Source organism: Cupressus sempervirens, chromosome 8, assembly GCF_028749045.1.
Source record: "Cupressus sempervirens isolate cs-2001-9-10 chromosome 8, ASM2874904v1, whole genome shotgun sequence".
NCBI lineage: Eukaryota > Viridiplantae > Streptophyta > Pinopsida > Cupressales > Cupressaceae > Cupressus > Cupressus sempervirens.
The window spans coordinates 152,392,666-152,414,648 of NC_143125.1; positions in this window are offsets into that span (position 1 = coordinate 152,392,666).

Genomic DNA, 21,983 nt, shown 5'->3' on the forward strand with positions numbered 1-21,983 from the left:
TTCGCTTTTCTTTTGCCTTATAATTATCTTTAGTAGAGGGACAACTATATAAGAATGCAGAAGAAATGATGGTGAAGGCAAAGGTGGGAGCAGGTACAGGCACTAGAGTAAGTGCAAAGGTGAGAGCAAGTGTAGGTGTTGGCACAAGTGTAGGCTTAGGCACATGAGTAGATATAGAAGTAGGTTTGCAAAAAGGTCTCCTCTCAGGGGTTAATACTCCAAGGGATTACAAGCACTCTAGGGTTTTCAAAAAAAAACATCAACCATATCTTGACACCCTTTCCAATATTTTTTTCTCAACCCCCATTGTGCAACTGGCTACTAAGGACCATGATAATTTGCAATTCCAACACTTCCATTTTAGGGAAACTCACTTTTGTTCAGGGTAAAACTCAATATTCCAAGGGAAAGCAGTGGTCTGGCAAGCTAAACCTTTCTTTGTTAACCCTCAATTTCATGATGCCCAACAGTAGGAGTTTGGGGAAAAATTGTGACATGGATACAATTCAGCTTTTGAAAAAGGAGAATCATCATTGCATGCTTCAAAATGACTTAAACAACCTTTGTTATAGGATGGGAACAAATCCAAGTTTCCAGTGAATAGGGGTCAATCAAATCAAAGCCAAAAGAATGGATTTAATGAAATTTCTAATCGTTGTTATCAAGACAAACAACCTATTTTTTATATTTGTCAAGGGTTTCCTCTAGGTCCCCCATATCAACCTTTGCTGGTGATAGATAGGGCAAAGGATTTAGGTTAGGAAACAATGAATCTCCCTGCAGATCAACCCCATGTTTCTCATGATGAATCCTATGGTATGGAAGGTTCTAAATCTGTTCTTGCTACCTCAGTTCCTAAAAAATTTACTTAGGATCCACCTAGGGTCCCCTTCAAACCAACTAAAAATCACCAAGTATGGAGAAAGAAGCAAGTGGTTGACTCCAATTCAAATGATTCTCATGTGCAACCTATAGATAGGTTGATGGTTACACTTCCAAGTCATATGCTACCAAACTCTATTGATTTGCTTCAGAAAACTGCTTTAATTGGTAAGTTTTCTTCTAACTCTCTACTCATTTCTACTGTTAAAGATTGAGCTCTTTCATCTTGGCCAGAGTTAAGGGACATTTTCTATATTGATTCAAAATCAAAATGTTTTGTAACCATTTTTGATTCAAAAGCATCTAGAGATCTAGTGCATAAGAAAAAAGGTTGGTTTTGTTGTGGGTCTAGGCTTTTTACTATGATTTGGATTCCTAACTTTAAACCTCAATCTCTTAAAATTCCCTCTATGCCACACTAGATCTCCTTTCCCTCTTTACCTCTCGAGTATAGGGATCCTTAGATTATTGAAATCTTTGTAAACAAGTTGGGAATCTTCCTCAAACATGATCTTATACCTTATGATCACCCACATTTAGAAGTGAGAGTTTGTTTGTTGTTAGATATGGGAAAATTTCTTCCTTCTCATTTGGCTATAAACTCTCAATGGGGTTTATGGGATCAGTCAATCACAATACAAAATGAACAAACAATTCATAAATTTCAAGATAGACTGGGTCATTTTAATACTCAATGCCAACATTTTGTTCATGACATACAGGAAGTCTGCCCAGATTATAATAGAGACCCTAATTTATGTGTACACAAAGTTCATTCAGAGCTGACCTATAATATGGATATCATGGCTTCTTCTCAGTTTGTCACTCCTCAAGTAGAAAACTAGAGTCTAGTTTCTTCCACAACAATCAAATATTTTATGTTTCTACAGTCAGTTTTTCCTTTTATCCAATGCTTGTTAGCTGGGCTGAAGGTTTTTCATGATCTCCCATCATTAAAGCCTTCTTTGCATTACTTAGATTTGGATGATTTGGAGCAATCACATTCAAAATTGCCACTAGTTTTTCATAACACAAGGAATGTTCTTTCTAAGAGCTAGTATGCTAATTGGAAAACTCATCAAATTGGAGATCAAATTGTATCTACTATTGCTAATAATATAATATTTGGTATAGCAGAGGAAGAAGAGTTCAATATAGAAAATTAGGAAATTAATGATCTTGATGTGTTGCTCAAAGAATTTCAGTATTGGAATAGTCAAATCTACCCAAAGAAAGCCTCTAGTAGTAAAACTGTAGAACTTGTAGAAACTACATGTCAAACAAAGGAAAAGGCTTCATTTCTGGAATTGTGCATTGATCAAGATCCATTAGGTGTTAAGGATTTCATTTTTCAACAAGTGGCAGTTAATTTGGATTTTCAACTTGAAGAGACAATTTTGAGGGTGCTTGAGACTTGTAGGGATCAATCTAATTCTCAATCTTAGAATAATCGAAATAGTTTTGAAGATTCCATTTTTCAACAAGTGGCAGATAATTTAGATTTTCAAATTGAAGAGATAATTTTGAGGGAACCTGAGACTTGCAAGGATCAGTTTGAATCTCAATCTCAAAATAATCCAAATAGTTTTGATCTTCATCAAACTTTCTTAATTGTTCAGTCTCCCTCTCTTCAACTACAAACTTCCAAGACATCCAAATCAAGAGGGCATCCTAAGGGATCAAAGACTAGAATTGAGATTGCCTTAGGTATTTAGACCAAATTAGATGACAATTTGTTGTTAACAAGTGAGTGACAAGGAGCACAACTTTTTCTCCTTTTCAACAATGAAAATTATCTCATGGAATGTCAGAGGCATAAATACCTCTCACGAGAGAAGCAGGATTCACCAATTTATTGAATCCATGAAAGTGATATTGTACTATTACAAGAGACAAAATTATCACAAGATACATTTCAAAAAACCATGGCCAAATGGCCAAAGTGGTCCTTAGTACATTCTCCTAGCATTGGAGCTTTTGGTGGTCTTGTTGTTCTATGAAATCCATTAACAATATGGGGACATCTTATTTAGCAACACACAAATTGGCAAATGTTGTAGGTGTTAGATTTTGATGTTTCTTTTACTTTGATTAATGTTTATGGTCCTACCTCTACTCAAGACAAGTTGAAAATTTGGGATAAATTATTAGTGTTAATTTAGCTTCAAAACTCTTATCAAGCTATTCTTGGGGGTGATTTTAATGCAATCTTGAATCATAATGAGAAAGTTGGTGGCATTTGGCCACCCATTAAAACCATTCAAGATTTTGCTCAATTTTTTGAGAACAATGATTTAATGGATATTCAACCTTCTAATTGTAAGTTTACATGGACAAATAGGTGGTCTATTTTTGCACAAATTATAGTTAGATTGGACATGTTCCTTCTCTCTCATGACTGGAAATTAGGTAATTTTTGCATTCATTTAGAGATATTACCTTCGCCAGATTCTAATCATTTTCCAATTTCCATAAACATGGATCAATCTCCATCCCTAGATCATATTCAGTATAATTCATCTTTTAAATTTGAAAGTATGTGGTTGCATCATCCACACTTTCTTCCACTTTTAAAATAATGGTGGATCAGTGCTCCTTTTGTTCTTGGGTCTAAAATGAATCAATTTGCCAGCAAATTGAAACATGTCAAAGAGCAGATCAACATTTGGAATCAACAAGTTTTTAAGAATATTTTCAAGCAGAAAGAGGTTGTCAAATTGCAACTAGAGGAAATTTATTGCTCCATAATCCAGTATGGGATGGATAATGATACTTATATTAAGGAAAAAGATCTTCAGCATGAATGGGAGGAATTTTGTAGTAGGGAGGAAAAATATTATAGACAAAAGTCTAGGGAAGTATGGTTACAACAAGGGGACAAAAACACACAAAAAATTCATGCTTTTGCCAAACAAAAATAGGCAACTAAATCAATTTTTCAAATTATGGATTCAAAATTGGGTACTATATTAACTAATGCTCAACAAATTAGAGATGACGGTGTTAGGTTCTTTGAGAAACTTCTTGCATCAGTAGGACAACCATCACCTTTACCCTCACAAGTTGAGGATTTCATTCAACATATACCTACAATGGTATCCCCCATGGAGAATAATAAGCTTTTCGCCCCCTTCACCATCCAAGAAGTTTGAGAAGTAGTCTTCTCCTTCCCCCCAGACAAAGCTTTGGGGCTAGATGGTTTCACTGCTCTCTTCTTTCAAAGTTGTTGGGAGTTTATTGGTTGGGATTTTTTAGCAGCCATTGAGGAATCCAAAAAGTTTAAATTTATGCTAAAGTACTTCAACTCTACAAACATTGCAATCATTCCAAAAACCAAGGAGCCCTAAAATTTTCCAGTATTCTACCCAATCTCACTTTGCAATTTGACATACAAAATCATCACTAAACCTATTTACTTGCAACTTCAAAAAATTCTCCCACTCATAATTTCTCCCGAACAAGATGGCTATGTTCTTGGTAGAGAAACAATGGAGGGTGCAATGGTAGATCACAAAGTCCTTCATTCCATCAATAGTAATTAGTCCTCCAACTTTGTTATCAAGTTAGACATGCAAAAGGCATATGATAGAGTATGCTGGAAATTTCTTTTCCAAGTTCTCCAAAAAATGGGTTTCTCTAAACATTGGTGTAAGTGGATTAAAGCATGAATTTCGAGGGCTTGGTTTTCAGTTATTATTAATAGATCAACATTAGGATTATTTGCTTCCATGCAAGGTGTTTGGCAAGGTGATCCTCTTTCACCGGCTTTATTTATCCTCATGGTTGAAGTTCTTAGCAGGACTATTAAGCACCGCCATTTATCTGACAAGTGGAAAGGAGCAAAAATTGAGGGCACATCAATCTTTTTCATGCATTCTTTATTTGCTAACGACACATATGGTACTTCACTAGCTTTAGAGGCTAAGTAGATAAAGAAAATTTTAAAGCAATATTCAGAAGTTTCAGGGTAGAAAATAAACCCTAAAAAGTCAAAAAAAATCTTATTTAATACAAACAAAGTTATATCAGACAAGATAGTGCATATTTTGTGGTTTTCTAAGGACTTCTTACCTTCCACCTATCTTGGGATTCCTTTTTTAATGGGATCCAATAAGAAAAGCTTTTGGGATGACATCTTCCAAAGAATTAAGAGCAAAATTGTCTCCTGGAAAGTTAGATGGTTGTCATTATTAGGTAGAATCTTTCTTATTAAGTCAGTTCTTTTTGCAATCCCAAATTACTACTTGGTAGTCATGCAAACACCATATTTAGTCATTTCACAAATTCAACAACTTATCAAGGGTTTTCTATGGGCTAGAAATTTGACAAATGAAAAAAAACTTCCACTTATTTCTCTCCAAGACATGGCACATATTTCTACTTTAGGAGGAGTTGGGATTCATGATTTGACAAGGAATAAAGCATTTGGAGGTAAGTTGGTTTGGCATATGTACAGTAAATCACAGTTAGCATGGTGTCAAATAATGCAACATAAATACTTAGATAATAATGATCCACACAAAATATTCTCCATGTTGGATCCTCCTAAGGGGTCTGCTACTTGGGATTTCATGATTACATCTAGAGACATTTTTCTTAAGTACATTTCCTAGGAATTAAATTGTGGTGATAAGATCAATTTTTGGGGTGATTCTTGGAATGGGAAACCTCCTTTAATTGCAATGCCAAATGTTCAAAAAATTGTGTCAGTTACAGAACTAGAGTGGGGTAATCTTGTTATTCACTTTATGGATATAGTATGTATTTTTTCAAGGAAAGTAATATGGAAAGATCCAGAACAACTCCCTTTAGATACTTAGTGTAGATAGTAACTTCAATATATTTTTTTAGAAAGATAGGCTTTTGTCTCAAAGAATGAGGATCAATTATTGTGGATTCTAGCTAAGAATGGTAATTATTCAATTAAGGAAGGATACAAGCTTCTCCAACAAGTTGATTTAGAAAAATCCCCTTCTTGAGTCTTTATGTTATGTTGGAACAAGGTAGTGTTACCTAAGGCTAGGTGCTTTGCATGGTTATCAATTAAACACATGATTCTAACAAGTGATCGGTTGGATAGGTTAAGTATTGCTCCCCCTTTTAAATGTATTTTATGTGAAGAAGAGTATGATTTAGTTGATCATCTTTTTGTAAGATGTCATTTTGCATATTAGTGTTGGACATTTATTCTAAACAAATTAAATTACTCTACTCCATTAGAAAACAACATTTGGGACATCTTTTAGGCCTGGCTAGTTCTTTATCCTAATGCCTTATTTGTGGAGATCTAGAAATGTGCTCTTGCATTAGTAATATGGGCAATTTGGTGAAAAAGAAATAAGAGGATCTTTAGAAAAGAAGTATCATCTCTAAATAGAGTGCTCCAAATCATTGAAAATTTGATTTCAAAAGTTACTAATGCAAGTGTTAATAGATGTAAATTCAATCCAGTTATCACTTCTTGGGATGGGGGTATCATTCAGGAATGGAAATAAATATTTATTCCATCAAGATCTAACCCATCTAGAAGATTAAAAACAAGTATAGATAGGTCTATAGTTAAGTGGCAACCTCCTATGCTTGGATTTGTCAAGCTCAACTTTGATGGGGCATCTAGAGGGAACCCAAGCCAATCAGAATTGGGAGCATGCATTAGAGATTCCACTAGTAAAGTGCTTGCAATTACAATAACACCCTTACCCATATGAACTAGTAATATAGTTGAGGCTCAGTCATTATTATCAAGATTAATTCTTGCCAAGAAAGGGAACTTTCATCATGTACAGATAGAAGGTGATTCTCAAGTTATAATATCAGCTTGCATCAATAGACAATCATCTTCTTGGAAACTTAAGTATGTGCTTCAAAAAATTTGGAATATAATTGATTAGCTTCATGAGGTTACATTATCACACACATATAGAGATGGAAATAGAGTTGCAAATTATCTTTCCAATTTAGGTTGCAATGTGTTTACTATTTTAACAATGCAACCATCAACTCTTATTGAGAAATGCAAAGATTTATAATTCCTATTTAATAACAACTTAGTGGATTTTTAGAATTAAGATTTTTATCTTTAGAGTTACTTCTTATCAAGAAAGGGGATTTTCAATAGGTCCATATTGAAGTCTTTACGGAGCTTTAGTATTCTTGTTGAGCTTCAACACTTGCTGAGTACTAGTGCTTTCTGAGCTCCAATGCTTGCTAAGTAAGGTAGGGCGATGCTCTTGCCGAGTGATCTCAGGCCTAGTGTTTACAAAGTTGTTCAACCATAGTGTCTTTCCAAGTGACTCAGGCTAGTGATGACCGAGTGTTTGCTGGGCACCAAGTGGTGGTATGTTGACCAAGCGAGGCAGTGATGACCGAGTGGGCAGTGTTGACTGAGTGACTAGTTGTTATGGAGTTGTACTTAGGTTGGAAACTTAAGTATGTACTACAAATAATTTGGGACATAATCCTTTACCTTCGTGTGGTCATATTTTCACACACATACAAAGAGGGGAATAGAGTTATAGATTGTCTTTCCAACGTAGGATGTAGTGGGCTTACAAGTTTCACAATGCAACCTTTAGTTATCATTGAGAAACGCAAAGATTTACAAATTTTAATTAATAATGAATTAGTAGATCATCATATTTAAGCATTGATTATTGATTATTTTTGCTTTCTCAAATCATTCTGGCATGTACTTAGTGATGTGAAGGTAATTACTGCAAAAAAAATTTTCACTGCCTAGCATCACGTAAGCTGTCGTCACTCAGGTACAATTTGATTTCACATTTGCCACATGGTTTTTTTACACATGGTGAGATCAATACAAAGATCGACTTTGCAATATATTCACATGGTTTTGATCCTTGATATGATCGACACGTATTCATATCAGGTAAATATTTATTATCCTAGGGTACTATGAAGATATTTTCTTTTGTTTTTATAAATGGTGAAAATGGCTTATTTAACTTCATATATCAATGAATTTAAGTGATTTCTGATATACCCTTCTCAAAAATGTCTTTTCCTTTGGAGTTATGTGCCAAGTGCGAATCCTGCAATCAATTTCACTGGTCTCTGCTGCCCAAAAATTATCATATATGGATTAACCCCAATGTCAATAACGTTGTTCTGCCCTTGTGTATTGATGATAGGGCCATGGAAACCATGTTTTTTATCAAGTCTCCTTCAATTCATTGGAGTATTCAACAGGTAATTGGTGAAGCAATTCTATCCCCTTCTGTGAAACATTTCCTATACCCATCAAATGTTGTTTCCATCTTTCTTTCAAATGCCATGGACTTGTTATAGTCAGTTCATTTGCTAGAAATTTTGGAATGAAAATAAACTTGAAAATTCCATGTAGCAATATGCTCTTTGGTTTGGGCATGCATTAGTGGGTGGTCTCTTCCAAAGATCTCAGTTATTAAGGTGACATGGATACATGGTCATGTTCGATGCTCTCAAAAATCCTTTGAAAAATAGAATCCCCACATTATGAAATTTGTTCTCCAAGCTACTGCAAGGGCTTTGGGTCACCATTTGGAAGATAGAGTTAGGTGCATTGGTTTTGCAATATTGGATTTGTTGAGCCTATCCAACTTTGATTATCAGATTCATGAAGGGTCTCCTTCAGGTGCATTCCAAGATTCAGGACCTAATTTACAAGATGACATAGTGATTACTAATCGAGTGCATTGGCTTGGTACTTTGACCGAGAATAAATTACATGAACTAGGACATGTTCAAGAGGATGCATGCATAACTATGGAGGTGCCTCCTAGCATAGATAGTACAGATGATGATGCTACTAGTTCGGACTTGGGTTGGGAGGTTGTTCCATTGCCAAGTTTGGATTTTGGGATGGGACAATCTCTACGAATTGGTTTGGCCTCAATTTTTGTCGATGGTGTTTCATGCGAGGATATGGAGGAATGAAAATTTTAAGGTTTTAAGGTACTTCATTTTGGGGAATTTTTTGACAAATGGCATGTATTTAATTGTTTTGTATTTTTTGTTTGAGTTTGGGACCTGCATGCCCATTTGGTTGAAATATTTTTGAAATTGTAATACCTCGACAAATTTTGAACTTTGATGGGAATATCCCCTCTCTTTGTAATTTTTATTATGTTCATCGATATAATATGTTGTGAATATCGATGAGTTTTCTTTCTAGTTCTTTCCTAGTTGAGCACTTGAACCAGTTTTATTAAAATAATATATTCAATGGTTCATCTAATTTTTCCAAAAAATAAACTATATAAGAATGCAAGATCTCTTCCTTGATCAATATTTGATCAAATTTCTACATTTTTATCTCATCCATGAGGAATCAATCAACATGACCACATCACTACCCAACTAACTAGCAATTTAACTTTTTTATAAACTCTTAATCTAACAAATAATTTTAATTGTAACCGTTTCATTTTTTTAACTATAAGATCATCTATGTTAATGGATAGCAACTATTATTCATTTGATAACTTGACTATTGTATTACCTCAAGAAACAAAGAATTGATTTTTATAATTCTAATAAGTATATAAAAAGACAGTTCCCTCAAGAACATAGTAGTCTGATCAAAATTTTAAAATTTTTCCTTTAAAATTTATTTTTTTGGTTTCTCAAGTCACTTCTTTACATTAATTTTGACAAAGTATTCTAAGTTTCATTTTGATTATCAAAACTTTGTATTTTAAAAATATTAAAATTTTCTAAAGATAATTTATTTATAAATCAAACAATTTAGGTATTGAACCTTAAGTCAATTAAATTTTTTATCACACATCTTTTACAAGCTCATAATTTTAATTAAAATTAAAATAGGTAGGCAATCTAGGTATTTCTATTTTTATTTTTTAAACTATGTGATCATATCTTTCGTTTTAGATCATTTCCATTCGAGAATTGTTAAGAATTTATCATTCCATTCAATTTCTATTAAGAATTATCATAATAAATAAAAAATTAACTAGAGATATTGTGGAATGATAAAAAATATAACAATATATTGTATTCATAGTCATTGATATTAAATTGATGAATCAAAACTTCTTGATCATGATATTACTTTACCTACTCGTTACTTCCTTGATACAAATAGACACATCATATATAATCTCACTCAAATATCTTATGACACATCAACATCACGGGGAATTTCATCAACATAATTGGGGGATGTCATCTAATGCATTAACTACTTCAACATCAAGGTGTATTTTAGAGTTGTAATTCGATGGTGATAATTAGTTCAAAGTTGTATTTGATTTTGAGGACTAGGTTGATATGATTTGAGATTTAGAGTTGTGTGGGTGAAAATTGAGTTTACATTCAAGGTTGGTAGTGATTACGTGTCATAATTATGTAAGTACACATTTATGCATTGATACAACATGATGATCAAATATAGTGGTGGTTGCTGGACATATGAGTATTTTATCAAGTTTTTGATGTCAAAATTGTTATATTTAGTTTTCAAAAGATAGATACAGTATCTATAAATTGTATTTTGTAGATATTCCACAATAATATAATATTAATAATATGTACATACAAATGTATAAATGAAATCGTAGCTTTTTAATATGCTTGTTTGGTGTCAAGTTGTGTGTTTATAAGTGCAATCAATGTGAGAATTGCAACAACCATCTAAGCTCTACAAATAACTCATCCATTTTTCATGGAGGACACATTAACTCTTCCTAATTATCTCATGCCCTTCAATTTCCTTCTTTCTCCCACTCTAAAAGTGACTCTTGTTTTCCTTTTTGTAGCTTCATTGCTTCCTCTTCCTCTCTCAAATGTGGAAACATAGATGTCCATTCCTATACACACCCACCTTAAAATTGACACATTGTGTAGATTGATCAACTCTACTAACATTGCAGGAATGGTTAGTTAACCTACCTTTTGTATGAATGCAAGACTTCATGGAGATGGAGGCCATGTTACCTCCTTCTTAGTGGGTGAAAGGGGATGCTGCAATATGGAAAACTAGAGTCACTTGTAGAGTGGGACTAAGAAAGAAATGGAATGGAAGAAGATAATTAATAAGAGCCACTGTTTGCTTCATAACTTTGAGGTTCTTCTATGAGACCTTGCCTACATAAGACATGTGTTATTTATCAGAGATCAAGGTGATGGGAGTATCTATTTATAGATCTATCAAATTTTCTCTTAAAAAAAAACTTTGGGAGTCACCAATTACTACTAGGAGGGCATAAATAAGAAAAAAAATATGTCACCAACTAATCATAGTGACATTCCATATCTTAACAATCTACGCGGATATAGGTTATAGAAATAAATTGATAATACATATTCAATTAATATAAAACAAGGGGATTGACAAAAAAAAAATCAAGGTTTGTGTTGGACAAATTGGTCGCATATTATGTATGAACATGATTTTGACTTTTTTCCCATATCCCTCAACAAGAGTCATGTTTAAATATTGTTTGAACAATGTTTTGGATATATTAAAATTGTCTCTTGTCATTGGAATTTGATATTATGTTAGAATGTATGGTTTTTGTAACCAAAGTTATGAACAAACTTTCATTGATCACTTGATTAGGTTTATACAATAATGTGTTTCTTTTGAAATTTTACAAGTATGATTTATAATTTCCCTTATTTCTAAACATGCTATGTATACAGTATTCTCAATTATGAGACCTTATAACCAACCACATGTTAATATTGGATATTTATTGAAAGTAATAACCATATACTTGATCAACTATCAAAAAATTTAATTCAGAGTATAACTATTACAAATATAAATAGTAAACTAATATATATCATGAAATGGAGAAGGCACTCTGCTCTATAGTTACAAATTCAAAGATGAAAAGTATTAGAAATCATGAAAAAGTAGAAATAAAGTAGGTGAAACAGATGGTTTTCTTCGCTTCAACTAAATATGTGAAGGTATTTCACAACTTAAACTCTTATATTCACTACTCCAATCAATTCAACGCTTTGGCCAAAGATTTTTCTAAGAAATTGATAAATAATTAGGGTAAAAATGGTGCATGTCTCATGCAATAAAAATTTCCTTCACCAGATTACATAATAATATCAATTATTTGAAGTGCAAATTAATTGAAGTGACAACTATAGAAACATTGATTTTTGATCAATTTCATTCTAAAATAAAGTTTGACTTTGTTAGGGTTTCATAATATTTTGATGAAAACTTTGCCCATATTTTCTCATTAGCATCATTGATAGCATGACACAATTTGCGTAGGTTCTTAAGCTGCCAAATTTCCTGAATTGATAAATCTTTAATCTTATCAACCATAGTTTCACATATGAAGTCCAAAAGTTCTTCCACATTAGATAATCAGTAGCCTACATATGCCAAATCCATCAAAGAAATTATAATAACCTAATTTGTTGAGAGAGCTTGAACCTACCATAACAAGGTCAAAAAGTATTTTTTGATTGGTAGATAATAGTCATATTTTCATGAATATGGAAATTTACAAAAATTATGATTACGACTAAAAAATGGAAGGAAGAGAAGAACACATGAATTATGTGAATTATGTAAATAAAAGAAACCAGTGAATAGGACACACTAGATCAACAAAGCATTTATTAGAAGACCAAAGCAAAAGATCCAAGAACCTAATCGATAGCCAGGGCAATAGCCAAAAATATCAACATGTCAATCTAGCAGAGAAGTAGATGAGATTGGAATTTATAGTAGCAACCCTCCACATATCAAGGCTTCTCCCTCTATTAATCTATGGTTTGCGGTAAAAATGTTTAATCCTTTTGCAACACTTTCAAGGTATGATGATTTCAAGCAAAAGTTTCAATGACAGACAAAATACAACCATCAGATTAGTAAAAATACAGATGCATCCAATCAAAAGCTACCAGCAATTTTATTTTTTTAAATTAGAGTTTTCTCAAGTGGATAAACACAATAAGAACAATAGAAGAGGAACCAAATTGGTAAGTAATCAAGACAATATACTACATCTATCAACGAAGCATCATAAGGCAAATCAAAATTAGGTACCTCCTCAAATCAATATAGAAGAAGATTTTTCAAAATTAGGCAACAAATGGAATTAGAATCCCTAATATCATTTTTTCAACAGCAAGCCTAGATAAAAAAATTTTCTTTTTCAATCATACCAAATATGCAACACAGAATAGTTTATCTCTGTATTCCCCATAGAAAGGATATCTCTCTAATCTTGATAACCATGGAGCCAATCTCTAGGAGGTAGAACATCCTAAATTTGCATCACATCTTAAAACATCTTATATTCCACCACATCATAGGATTGAGTCCCCCAATTCCTCATGTCAGTCCCCCATTCAAACTATATCAACTTTGCGAACCTACAAAGGAAAATCTAAAGAACAAGTCATAATTATTAGCAATCATGTTAGTGAAGAATGATGGTAGGATTGTCAGAAAGTGGGTATATTCAAATTTTAGAATGGACCAAAACAAGAAATAATCAATCTCATTTGCTAGTTAAAGGACTTCTACATAAATCAGGTAAGTATATCTCACCATTTTGATAGATTGATGTATATACAATGTAGTAATGAAGATGTGAAAAAAGATTTCATATTTATCTCTATTTTCTTTTACAAAGGATTTTCTATTAAATTCATTGAATGGTCACCAGATTGCAAGAAAAATTAGTTAAAATTATCCATTCCAACCTAGGTGTCCATTCAATCCATACCTCCTAAACTAATGTATTTAGATATTCTTAGGAAAATTGAATATTCAATTGGTAATTTAATAGGAATAGATGCTTCTTATAAAATTTGTAACTCTGTTAAATTTTTGTTCAATGATAAGAATAAAACTTTGGAACACAATACGATTAAGTTAATTACAAACAACCCTATATACAACTTGAAATATCACATATTTGAAGGTAAAATATCATAAATAAATAGATTAGATAATGAAAGAAAGATATCATTTAAAACTTTACAATCAACATTGAATCTTATAGACACCTTTCCTATGATGAGCATTAGAAATAAAATAGAAAAATAGGGGAAAATCATAAATGAGATAAGTAGGTTGGAGCCAAGCAAGGATATGGTAAGGAAAGGAGATACAAAAAGGGAGGAAGGTAAAACCAAATCCAAAAAAATAATGGCAAATAAAGGGAGGTGAAACAGTTTCTTATCAATCACCAAGAAAGATCAGAAGAAAGAAATGGAAACACTACAAGAGTCAAAAGAAAAAAATGATCAAAGCATAGAAAAGGAAAACATTTTAAATTTAGAAAACAATAAAGAAAGTATCCAACTATTAGAATAATGTAAATAAATTAATCCGCAGATGACTTTAGATCTTATGTATGAAGAAAAAAAACATAAACAAAATAATTGGAGGAAATAAGAAACATCAGAAGATAATATTTCTAGAAGGAAGAAGTTAAAGACAGTCAGTAACAACAAAAGATTAAGCAAGAAAAAAAGGAAAATAGAAAAGAAAATAAAAAAAGGTTATCAGGCCTATAAGTAAAATTTCAAGAAAGGAAATGTGATTCTAGAAAGAAAAGAGCATAGAGAAAAACAATAAGAATCTTGAAGAAACAGAAAACAAACTTCTTTTCTATGAAGAATCTATAGATCAAGATAATGTTAATTGTCTAAAAGAAATATCAGAAACTCCACAGCAAAAGAAGGTAGAAAAGGAAGCAAGCAATAAAAAAGGCAATAAAATTATGCATCAAATTCTAGCAGACACCAACCACAACTCATGTATCACCTATTTATAAGATGAGTGGATATAATACAAAGGAAAAGAATTAAAGTAAGACAAAAGAGAATATAATAGAAGAGTTCCATGACTTCCTGAATAATGATGCACCAAAGAATGAAGAGATGGAAATAATAATTATAGATAAGGTAGAGAAAGAGACCCTGAAATGATTAACTGATGAATTGATCCAAGTTTTTAACTTTGATAATATTCATAATAGTAGTGACTTACACAAAGAGGATTTAATACAACAAGTATTTAAAATAGGTAGAGATAGTTATACATTTCAAGACTTGAGAAGAGATATGCTACTCATTGAGGAGGAAGATAAAAGAAATATAGATTCACAAAAAATCAAAATTGAAACAACAATAGTACAAGGAGATGGTATGGAATTAGATAGTACAAGGTGCAACCTAATGTTAGAAAATGATATATATACAGGTAATCAAAAAAAATTGGCATAACTAATAATGAAAGAAATAGAAAATGAAGAAGAATGTGAGAAAAATGGTAAGCAATCTGACAATGCTTTAAATGCACTAAAGAATATAGAGCAACTAGGTATTTTGATGAATCAAGAAGGATTAAATTCCCATTAATATTGTAGAGCAAAAGATAAAAGAGGAAGGAAGTCACTTAAAGAACCCAGAGAAGTAGATGGGCAGGCAAAATAACAACAAAAGATTAATCAATTACATAACACAGGGAAGGAGAAGATCCTTCCCAAGACAACATGAAGATCACTACCTAGAATCCTATGGGCTTAAATGCACCTACCAAGAAAATATTACTAAAACATAATTTTAAAAAAATTGAATCTGAAGTTATAATGATACAAGAAACAAAACTAAATAAGGAAGAAGGAATTAAGCTAGAAAAGATATTAGGTAATTGGAACATCATCTTGCATGAATCAAGAGGAGCCTTAGGGGGATTAGGAATGATTTGGAATCCCAGGAAAGTAAATTTAAATTTAATTCAATCTAATATTTCTTGGATGAGTAGCTAAATTAAAAGCATTAAAAATAACTTTCAGATAATTTTAATTAACATGTATGGACCGATCTAGAACATGGATAAAAAATTGCTATGGGAAGAAATCAGCATGTTTATAAAAAACCATAGGAATCAAAGCATTCTTATAGGTGGAGACTTTAACACTATTATAAATTTAGATGAAAAATTTGGAGGCATCCAACAAAATTCCCAAGCATCAATGGAATTCAAAAAATGGATAGACATTAATAACCTTATTAATATTCCTATTAACAATGGTAAATACACATGAAATAATAGAAGGAAAGGCATTGCACTTATAGCTGAGAAACTAGACACATTCTTGTTGAAAGGTGTATTAAGTGGATTCGATTTAGATTTACAAGCTAAAATACTTCCAACAGCAGGTTCTGATCACTTTCTTATTAGAATTGAATCTAGTGAACCCATTAAACCTATTAGAAATCCTTTTAAATGTGAAAATTTTGGTTTTTAGATAAAAATTTCATGGAACTCATAAAAAAATGGTGGAATCAAGGAAATTTTAAAGGCTCCAAAATGTATATATTTGTATCAAAAATGAAAATGATTAAAGAGAATATACTTGTGAGGCCTCACCCCGACCCATCCTAGCATCGATGATACATTATTATTTTGATACTCATGACTCGATATGTCAAAACATTATTTGATGCACTGAACATTATTATGCTATTTATGATGTGTGATGCTTTACTTTTAGATATTTGATTTCGTCATTTAATGCTTTATGAACATGTACGATGATGAAGTGAATGAATGTAGAACTAACACTTTGATTTTTCCATTTTTAATGAATAGAATGAGATAAACAATTGATTTGTAGAAAAATGGATGTTTTAATTTACATTAATTTCTTGATACGTATTCTTACATATATGTACTTTTTTTTCTTGAACTACTGATGTGTACAATGAGTGTGCAAGAAATTTAGCCAAGAAACCCCATGGAAAGACGGAACTAAACCCCTTGTTAATTTGTGATATCTTGGCATTGTCTTTCTTTGAAGGTTGTTAATTGGTCTTAAAATTCTCCTAGCTTTTGTTTGGGTTCTATTAAGTCTTTAAGGCCTAAAAAAAATTAATTTAAGTACCCTAGGGGTAAAGGTATGAGTTGGGAGTACTTTCCACACCCTTAGCCTCCTTGGTTGACTTTTAGGGTCACTCAAAAACCCTACTTTTGGTTGATTGCAAAAATTGATTTGTCTCCTCCATGAGTTGGTGACTCAAACTCCACCTTGGGGTTACCTAAAGTCTAGTTGAGTTAGGGCCATATTTAGAGGCATTTTGGAGAAGTTTTGGTTTTGTTACCCAATCTCTAGTTTTTAGAGAGAGAAGTTTGAAGATGGAAGGAAAGCAAGGATAAACTCTTCTCAACTTATCATTTTACCATAACTTTTTTTGTGAAGGTAGCGTTCTTCACTCTCTTGATCATGTTCTTCATATTGTTCATAATTTATTCATGCATGAGGCATTGTGTTGTTTTTGTATTGCTTGCATGTATGTTGAGGTTGTTTTGGGAGGGATCTTGACTTGTTCTTGGATGTCATTCTTATGCTTTGCTTTGAAATTTTTAGGGTATTTCATGGGGATTGTTTTGGCATCACTCACCCTTGGATAGGGAAGAAGTGGACATGTATGGGGGAAGGGCCTTAGTTGGACCTCAATAGTGTAGAGTCTCCTCTCACGGTGAGAGGAGGGAAAGAGGGTAGGGTGTATGGGCCCCTACTTGTCATCCCATACCTTGTATGAAAGTTTGAATTCCTGAAGAAGGGAAGGAATGAATACCCTTGTTATTTTGGCCCCAAAAGGGCATCGTAGAAGAATAGAAGTTCTTGAATTTTAGCCTCGAAAGGGAAATGTTATGGTATGGTGATTGACGTCTCCTATTGAGAAAATCCACCTCCTCCCTATTTTGGTTCAATGTTGAACCTATTGTGCAAAACTGAGTTTGGAATGCATGCTTGAATTGTTCATCATATATGTTATTTTACCTCTAGTTCAGCTCTTGTCTTTCCCATGGTTCCCTTGATGCATTGAAGACATTGGAAAAGATCTCTTGTGAAAGACTTAGAAGAGAATTCAATTGAATTGTAACATTATGTTAAAAAAAAATGTATTTTAAATTTTGATGTATTTGGCAAAGACATCGGGTTTTCTTACTGGTTCTTTCTCGATGGAATCTTGAACCAAGCTAATTAATAGAGAGAGAAAGAATTGGGAAAACCTCCTTGCATTGTATCATGTGTTATTTCAATTCACGTATAAGTGTGTGGAAGAATAGTTTAAATGTTGATGTTTTCAAACTATGCAACTCTCAAGTTTCAATTATGTTAAGGAAGAGATTCTATTATGATGAAATTTTAAATTTGACTCATGCTTATTTGGAGATAAATCAAACCTCACATAGTTGATAAAAAAAAATTTATTCAACCCTCTTGTTAGCAAAATAATTGGTGAGTTTCAAATTTGAAGGGAAGATGATATAAACCTCCTTGCATAAAAATCCCTAAGACACAAAATTATGCCTTGGAGAAATTATGCATGTTAGAAAAAAAAAAAAAAAGGGGTTCTACACAAAAAAATATACACTCCCAGGAGCATTTTTCTCTCTAGAATTTGTATGGGAGACAAAAGAATTAATCCTTAGGGAGACAACAGAGCATATTCCCTTTGATTCCTTCTAATAAAGATATTTAAAAAAAAGGAGACCTTATACCAAATTCCTCATTAATAAGAAATGAATAAAGTTGTTTTTTTTTATACATTACTTATATTTTAGTTATACCCCACCCCTTTGTTCCTTGAGCTCACCTAATAAACTTTAATTCATTATTACTCTACCCTTTGTCCTTTCCCTTAACCCCACCCCACTCATCCTACCTAGGTGGGGTTAGGGCTTTCACTCAAGCCATCAAATCTCCCACATACCAAACCTCTTGTGTTAGAGGTACCTATGAGTGCCAAGTGAGGAGGGCAGGTTGAAAATCATTTGTTCCTTAGCAACTTAGTCGATTGAGTCTTCATGCCAACTTGGAAATTATGGAACTACAACATTGTCCTTTGTTTTCATAAACCTCTTGTCCAACCATGTGAAATTCCTCCTCCAGTCAACCTTGGGATCTTGATCCATGTGCAGACTGCCATAAAAATCTTTTCAGTACTTGGGATTGGCGTGACCTTGGGTGGAGTCAAGTTTTAGGTGTTGGCTTAAACATCCCCTTTGACTTTAATGCCCCCCCTTTTTCTGACTTGGCATATCATTCTTCTCAAATCCCATTTACTTGCGATGCATATGCCTTGGACTACATGGTAGATGTCTTGGAAGGTGCCCAAGTGTTGGGAAGAGGAGATGTGACATGTGTCACATGGTAGAGGGTGGTAGGTTAATAGCCATCTTGGTATAGTTGATAGGATTTTGGGTATGGGGGTAGTAAAGGTTAGGAATTGGTTTTTTAACTTTCATTATTATTATTCTGTTAAAGAGTAGGTTACTTTAGTTAGTGTAGTCATTAGTTTGTGGTAGTTAATTTAAGTGGTTGATAGGTAAGAAAGTTTAAAATGATGTTGGATTATAAATTATATTAGTTTTAATTAAGAATTAGTTCTATTCTTTTTTTACTTAGTTAAATTTAATTTAGTCTTAGTTTTAAATAAGGTAGTTGTGATTGTAGATTTGTATAAATCAGATATATAATAAGTATGTGTTAGATAATTTTGTTTTAGTTTAAAGTGTAGTTAGTATAATTTATAATAAATTTTGTATCTCTATTGTGCGTAACTAAAGGTTAGCTTGGATTTTAGAATTTAGTTTTAAGACTCAGTTAGCATTTGTTAGATAGTTAAATGATGCAGGAGCATCCAGAGGTATAAGGGCAATCCTGTGTCACCCAAAAAAAATGTACTTAGACTTAGTTTCTATTTTATGTCTTTGCATTTTTGGATACCCATTTGGCTCAAATAAAGGTTCCAACTCTCATACTTCAACTATCAGTTCATTTAAAAATCTCGAAAAAATAGGAGCATGCAATTTGACCATCATTTTGGTGACCTAGAAGGTGTGACTTGGCCAGATGAATGTAATCAAGATTTAGAGCATTCCAGAAAAAGAATCAGGTCAAAAGGCCCCACGGTTTGAAAGTTATTGCAATTTTTTGGGTTTTGGAGACCCCCTAAGAATGCTTCAGAGTCAAGTTTGGGGCATTAAATGGCCTCGAAAAGGGTCGAAAAATGGGGGACGAGCGAAGCTGTCCATAGGGCTATAGAGCGCTTCAAGAGCTTTCCGAAAATGTAAACGGTTCGTCAATCGGAGTTACGGTTCAAAAGTTATGCCTCCCGGAAGTTCGGCTACCGTTTCTGGATTCTTCTAGAATTGCACCGACTTCTAACGCAGCTTCCGGAACCTTCTATTTTTTCGGTGGATGCCCAGTAGCACTTTCTAGAATGTACTCCTAGTCCTTAACCCTCCAGGGTCTATTTAAGGAGGTTTATGGCATTGTAAAAGGCAGTTCGGATTGGAGCTTGAGAGGAGGTGCTAAAAGGAGAAATATTCTCCAGATTTATGCTATTGTAAGCCCGCAGGGCATGTTTTGAGTTTATTTTCTCTGCACTGTTTGTACCAGCTTATTTTCTTAGTTAATGTAATTCCCCCTTTCTATTGTGTCTATTCTGGTTGTTGGGTTGTGTCCCCATCAAGTGGTATCAGAGCGGGTTTTCCTGAGTGTGTAGACAGAGCGCCGACTGTGAGGCAGTTTGCACCAGGACTGTGTGGTTGTGGGTTTGAGTTAGAAGATGCCTCCACGAAGAGAGCGTGGTGGAAGGGCCAGAGCTGTTGATCCTGAGGAGGTTAGAGCCCTCCAGAGACAGGTACAAGCATTGCAAGAGGAGCTTCGTAGAGGAGCAAATATTGCCGCAGATGACAATAGTGAGGATGACAATGAAGAGGAAGTAATGGAAGTTGACGGGGAAGTTCTGAATCCTGTAGAGGAAAGGCTTTTTAGGGCCATTTCTAGGTTTGGGAAAAGACCTACAATTGAAGTGGGTATATTTTCGGGAAATTTGAAACCAGATGAGTTGATCGATTGGATCAATGAACTGGATGAATACTTTGAGTATGAGGATATAAGGGATCCAGATAGGGTTAAGTTTGCAAAGGCCAAACTAAAAGGCCATGCCAAAATCTGGTGGCAAGAGGTTCAACTGGAAAGACTTAGAAGAGGAAAGGAGAAGATCACAAGATGGGATCGCATGGTGGAAAAATTGAAGAAGCAGTTCATTCCTGTGGACTATGAGCTTGATCTGTTTAAGAAGATGCATGGGTTAAAGCAAGCAGGAAGATCATTCCAAGAATATACAGAGGAGTTTTACCGACTCCTGATTAGAGCGGGGCATGCAGAAGCAAATAAGGAGAAGGTTGCTCGTTATATTAGTGGGTTACGACCTAGCATCCAGGAGGAATTAAGTCTGGTAAGAATGACCAGCGTTGAAGAAGCATACCAGTTTGCCCTACGAGTTGAAGAGAAGCTGAGTAAAAGGTTTGAAGGAAGACAAAGAGGACGCGGTCAAGGAGGAAGGGGAAGCGGTAGATCATCTGGAGGCCGCAATGAAACTCAAAAGAAAAATGAAGATGAGGGTACTAGTAGGAACCAGAGGAATGAGGGTTTCAATCGCTCCCGTGATCAAGATTTTGGAAATCAAAGAGGAAGAGGTAGAGGACGTGGGCAAGGAAGAGGAGGCTTCCGTGGTACCTGTTTCCATTGCAATGAAGAAGGTCATCGTGCCTTTGAATGCCCTCAACGACAAGGAAGGAAAGATAGGAGAGCTGAGGGCCAAGCTAGGGTTGCTCATGTGGACGAGGATGCACAATCATCACATTCAGAGGATGCAGAAAGAGGAGAGACCTTGGTAAATGAAAGAGTCCTACTAAGTGGTGAAAATGAACTAGGACAACGAAGGAGCTTGTTCCGTACCAGATGCAAGTGTGAGGATAAATGTTGTGATGTGATCATTGATGGTGGTAGCACTGATAACTTGGTATCCGAAGAGATGGTCTCTAAGTTGAAGCTCAAGAGGGAGAAGCATCCCCAACCATATCGAATTTCTTGGGTAAAAGATGATCATAAGGTCCTGGTAAGTGAACAATGTTTAGTAAAATTCAAAATTGGAAGTTACCATGATGAAGTTCTCTGTGATGTTATTTCGATGGATGTTTGCCATCTATTGTTGGGTAGACCATGGCAGTTTGATAGACATGCAATACATGATGGACATGCAAACACATACTCTCTGACAAAGGATGG